The sequence below is a fragment of the Lampetra fluviatilis genome, chromosome 14 (assembly GCF_964198595.1).
Source record: "Lampetra fluviatilis chromosome 14, kcLamFluv1.1, whole genome shotgun sequence".
NCBI classification, from domain to species: domain Eukaryota; kingdom Metazoa; phylum Chordata; class Hyperoartia; order Petromyzontiformes; family Petromyzontidae; genus Lampetra; species Lampetra fluviatilis.
The window spans coordinates 3,890,470-3,896,469 of record NC_136288.1 but is presented as its reverse complement, the minus strand read 5'-3'; the positions used below and the strand labels follow the sequence as shown (position 1 = coordinate 3,896,469).

At 46.5% G+C, this 6,000-nt stretch overlaps 1 protein-coding gene across 1 annotated transcript in view; it reads left to right on the top strand.

Moving 5' to 3' along the window:
* The first annotated feature begins 1,301 nt into the window (after positions 1-1,301).
* Positions 1,302-6,000, top strand: part of LOC144935824 (visinin-like protein 1) — a 43,460-nt gene continuing 38,761 nt past the window's right edge. Inside the window, exon 1 of the mRNA XM_078862612.1 lies at positions 1,302-1,833. The gene's annotated coding sequence lies outside the window, so the exon portion shown is untranslated. The remainder of the gene's footprint in view (positions 1,834-6,000) is intronic.

The following is a 6,000-nucleotide window of genomic DNA, read 5'->3' as shown; positions in this document are numbered from 1 at the left end:
TACCCTTCTATCTGGCAACAAAACTGACACCTTTTTTACAAGGAGTCATGTTTGCATAGACCGCAATACCTGCAGTCATAATACAAACAAAAGAACATAACTCTGATAATGTGCACTGTCCTTAAAGTTGATTGATCCACACCCGAGACAGCTTTCCTTAGAGCCTAGTCTCATATGGGTTGGACCAGATGACGCCAAAAGAACCAATTATCATATTTTTACTGGCAAATGAGGTTCCCATAGTGTAGATGCTTGCCCCGAGCTCTCATACTCTGATGGTGCATTGTCTTTGAGTTGTGCGCCTTTTGGCGTCATCTGGTCCAACCCATATGAGACTAGGCTCTAAGGAAAGCTGTCTCGGGTGTGGATCAATCAACTTTAAGGACAGTGCACATTATCAGAGTTATGTTCTTTTGTTTGTATTATGACTGCAGGTATTGCGGTCTATGCAAACATGACTCCTTGTAAAAAAGGTGTCAGTTTTGTTGCCAGATAGAAGGGTAAAGAACCAATTATCATATTTTTACTGGCAAATGAGGTTCCCATAGTGTAGATGCTTGCCCCGAGCTCTCATACTCTGATGGTGCATTGTCTTTGAGTTGTGCGCCTTTTGGCGTCATCTGGTCCAACCCATATGAGACTAGGCTCTAAGGAAAGCTGTCTCGGGTGTGGATCAATCAACTTTAAGGACAGTGCACATTATCAGAGTTATGTTCTTTTGTTTGTATTATGACTGCAGGTATTGCGGTCTATGCAAACATGACTCCTTGTAAAAAAAGGTGTCAGTTTTGTTGCCAGATAGAAGGGTAAAGAACCAATTATCATATTTTTACTGGCAAATGAGGTTCCCATAGTGTAAATACAGTTAATCAATTAATCAAGTCTCCCAAGCACCAACAAAAATAACCCTTGTATCTCAAATAACTCTCGCACCCTCACCTGGTTAAATCAAATCCACACTGGATTCGTATTAATTCTTCGCCGCCTCCCGGTGGATTTTGATCGCGACGCTCGCCCACGTCTCTGGGCTACCGGCCAGCGAAGTGCGGTGGCATTTTCCCTGGCAGCAACTGCTCCGAAATTTCCTCTAATAATGCGGGGATTTTTTGTTGTTATTGTTGTCTATGCTCGGTGAACATGCGGGGAGGGGAGTGAAGAAGAAGAAGAAGCAGGAGGAGGAGGAGGTGCTGCAGTGCACAATGGAAACTGCAGCCACTAAAAAAAAATCCCCTCCTCACCAGCCTCTCCCCTATCCGTTGTTTTTTTTTCGTGCCGTCCCGGGGCGTGACGTAAGCCGCTGGGCTGCGCTAAAGTGCCCTCTCCCTTCCCCTCCCTCCTTCCCTCCTGCCTTTGGGTTATGTGCAGAGAGGCGAGAGAGGGAGAGAGACTGGTGGAGCTGGCGAGGTGTGGGAGTGCCTTTAGCTTGAATGTGAAACGCGTGCGCGCGTACCACCACCAACCAACCAGAAGTGCCCAAGGTAGAAATTTGCGCCGTCTCTTCTGTGTCCCATCCCGCGCATCTATTCACTGCCTCGTTAATGCTCCGTGTCTCTCTGCACCTTTCAAGTGCACTTTAAACAAAAACTAAAAACAACATCAGCAGCAATTATCGCTACCGGGGAGAGCTTTCACTCAATTTGATATCATTTAATTTTCTATAAATTTCCTCGCAAGCTCACCCTCTCGCGCGTCGCTTGCGTGGGAGAGGGCATCGTCTTGCTGCAGGCTAGCCGGCGCTGGGTGTTCGAGCCACTCCCGACTGCTGAACGACTCGGCTCCCATCGCCAATCACACCCGTGGGAAGAAGACACCGCGGCGCAATCAACAAGACCGGTAAGTTACAAACTACATGTTTACATCACGCACCGCGTGCTGCTGTATAAGCAGCGCGCTCCGGCAGGAGTAAATATGCACTTTTATGCACGTATTCCAGCATGCTGATTGCACAACGTGCATGCACTATTCGTATAAATCCATGAACCCAATGCGTGATAATAATTCGAATTAACGGCCCTTTGCCAATCCACTGGTGAATGATGACAGTGAGGCTTGTTTGACCATATTGCACCACGCTGGTCAGTGCCGGGTTGAGTTGAAGGAGGTGGTGGCCAGGACTGGTTGACATCGCACTCGCTTGTAATGTCATGGACGGGAATCCAACTCGGCTTGCGGGACTCTCATCGCAATGGCGCTCACCACCGCACCACCGCTTCACCAACCCAATGCGCATGTTAGACGCAATCATAACTCAATGCGAAAATCAATCGTGGTGTATTATTTTCGGAAGAAACCCCAAAAAGACGAGGTAAGATGCATGTATATACATTCAGCGTTTAACATGCAGTATATGCAAATAGCATGTAAAGTAGCGTCAATATGTATCACTGGAGTGTGTTCATCACAATTGTGATTAACAACCGAATGAGAGCCTCTGGAATATATTTTTCAAGAGAGAGAGATCTGGAAAGAAGGTGGCAATTGAGAACATGTCAGGGTATATGATACTGCATCGATAATTGTTTTGTGTGATGGGGAAAAAACCCCAACAAATTACCACGTACTGTGCTCATCTATTAATGTACATTGTGTAATCAATGTATGTATACGTTTGTATACAACACAATCATGCACGTATACCCTCTTCGCATGGAACATACATTATTAGACAGTTATCTGCAGTTTATTACAATATGCGTACATACGTATGTGCGTGCGTGCATTTGTACATGTGTTCAAATGTATATAAATATACCTATGTGTTGTTGTTGCTGCCTTTCCCCTCCGCCCCTAAGGCTGCAGCGTTGCGTTGCGATGTATGCAATATGCCCTGCTCGGCGAGCAGCGGAAATTTTTTTTTTAAAGTGACAACCGCTGGCACTGGGTGGGCAAATGCTTCAGTGAGCTGAAGTGTCCACACATCGATGTCCCGAAAAATCCACCGCGTTTCGCGCGCACACAAAAAAAAGGTGGCAAGGCGAGGTCTTTAACGAAGGCGATTACTGGGAGTTTATAACGAGAGCGAAACCTCCCGTGATGCCACGGAATATCCAGGGATAATTATTAACAAGCGAGCACGCAAGGGGGCCTCGTTGCATTTAAAGGGCTGTGAGGACGGTGGCGTTAACTGCTGCTGCTGCTGGTAGTGGCATAAAGCCTCATTAAACAGGTGGGCACGCGGTGGGTGGGGTGTGAAATACCACAAAGACAAACATGTTCCCGACAGTCACAACAGGATGTTGGGCCAAGTGCTGTTTGCGAGCACCTATTAAGGTTGGCACGGCACACGAGGGGTTGGATGGCCAAAACCGCTCGCCGGCCGCCTTTGTATCGTCTGTGTTGATGCTTGCACACCGCACCAGGTGCTGAGTCGACCGAGGTTAAGGCCGACGACCGTGTTCAAATATTCGCCACGGTTATTTTACCGTGAGCTGGAATTGAACGTGGCCACCGGTGTCGTGTACTTGTGTTCATATAGTCATGTACTGGCCCTTTGTCACTCCACTGCTTGATGTAGGGCCCTCCCCACGCCTGTGCAGGTCGCGAGGGTGATTTTTTTTTACCGTAGCCGATGACCATGCTGGCTTGTGCGGGTTTGTGAAAGGCGGGGGAGCAAAGACGCAGACGCACAGAAGTACTGTGCAACAACGGGCTTCCCTGCACTGCCCTCTACTGCCCACCACGTACGGCCCAGCCTGCAAGCCCTACGGAAAACTGTTTGTGCATGGCGAGCACCCATCTAGGCACTATCAAGGCTAAATACCTGCTTAGCTTCCAAATCGCGTGAGCAGATCCCGGGTGATTATACATGTCGAACGCATACACGGCTATAATAAACACATACGTGTAATATCTATCAACATTGTGCATATCCAGAGCACAATTATTCATAGCCAGACAATAAAACACACACCTGTATCATCTAACGTGTATCATGCATATTAAATTAGATGTATTCATGAAATGGCAAAGTCTTCCTTTCCACTCATTAAAATGAAATGACATTGATTTAACGACTGTATTTTAATTCACCTGGCACTTTATACATTCAGTGAAGCACCGACTTTAAACTTTACTCATACAACACTTGTGTGCTTACGATTGCATACATATTCAACATATACGTTCCATATAAATGTGATAAGCCTAAATCATGTACCTTGTATAATAGTTACTGATAACTGTGTAAAAACATGCTCATATATATAAAGACCAATATCTATAAAATCTAGAGACCAATGAATGAACACATACTGTACTATATATTATATGCACGCACTTATAAAAGACACACACCTAATCGTGCATACATAGTGGATGACTAAATCGTATACGCAGTGGCTGTAAAACACTTTCATGGCCCATTCCTATAAACACAAACCTACCTACATAGGCATGCGCATCTATAAATACATGCCTTTCCAGCTTGGTTACCGTATGGTCAAATAGCTCCTCATAATCCACACTGCGTGGCGAGACCTCGTGAAGCAGTGGATTGTCAAAGGGCTTGCTGTGCGTTCACACACACGGAGACGTGCACACTGACTCGTAAACGCACTCAAGTGAAGAATTTACAGCTCCCTTTCAATCCACTGCCCTTCGTGCCCCCTCGGGCACGCGGGGGTTGCTTGACCTTACTTCACCAAACTGGTCAATGCGGGGGTTGGTGAAGGTTGGGGAGCTGGTGACCAGGACCAGTTCCAACATCATTAGCCACACATAGACAATGAGTGTTCCCTTTCATCCTGCGTGTATACGCCGTTGAAGCAAGTGGCGTTAGTGAGAGCTCTAGTGAGAAACTGGCAGGACGATGTGGGACCACCACACGATTGTTGTCCAGTGCCAGGTACTAATTTTGAGGCTGAGTCAACCGACAGGATGCTCAGTCCAGGCTCAATTGATCTATGTCACACACACACACAGACAAAGATTTTTCCATGTAGACATATAGATAGACATACGAACCGTGGTGGCAGGTGCTGGTAGTCGGCACTCAAGCATGCCAGCGCGGGACATGAGCAGGTGGTGTGGTGAGATCCATTCCCAGCCACCTTTGTCTCTCTAGTGCTGATGTTCATACACCGTGCCAGGCATTAATTTGAGTCAACTTGGGGCAGGCCCAGGACCAGATCAGATAATCACCACTGACGTTAACCATGACTGGGAATCGAACACAGGTTTCATACTCTTAGGTTTTTTCGGTAAAGTCACCGAAAAAACCTAAGAGTATGAATCCTTGCAGTCACGAAAGCTTTAAATCTAGAACGAGCACAGGTCACCAGGTTCGTAGCGCAAGTTCGCTAACCACTCCGCCACCGCTCCCCACACTATTACAAAAAACAAAGACAAAATTCCCCCGTATAGCTGCAATAGACTGTTGGGGCAAGTGATGTCAGCGAGCACACTATTACACACGCACACGTACCTTCATGCGCATCTATAAAGACACGCCCCTTTGTCAGTTTCTTGGCGAGCTCTTTTATTCTTGCAAATGCCAGTAAAGAGAGGCTGGTGTGGTGGGGCCAGCAACACAACCAGTTGCCAATTTCTCTCCATGGCTGGCATCAATGCTAATTTTAGGCTGAGTCCACCTAGGGGAAGCCCATACAAGGGCGTGTGATTAATATGGATTGCTGCTAATGTGTTAGACTGGGAGTCAAACCAAGGTTTGTGTATTTATGGCCGAGCAGCATTAACCCTGCATGCTCAACACGCTATAAACGCACTTCCTTATTAATATTTTCACACCACGTACATATTAATAGATACAAATACGCACACGAACACAGATGCACCATTGTTCGTAGCCAGAGTGTTTTAAAGCCGGGTGCAGCAGCAGCAGCAGTCCCTGTGTTTGTAGCGGCCGATAACCATTGCAGTTTAATAACCATTGCTACAGTCTACATTATAAACTGGCAGTACACTCACCAAACTTAATAACAAGGCTACAGTCCATATTATAGATTGCTAGTACACTCACTCCGATTAAGAACCAGGCTACAG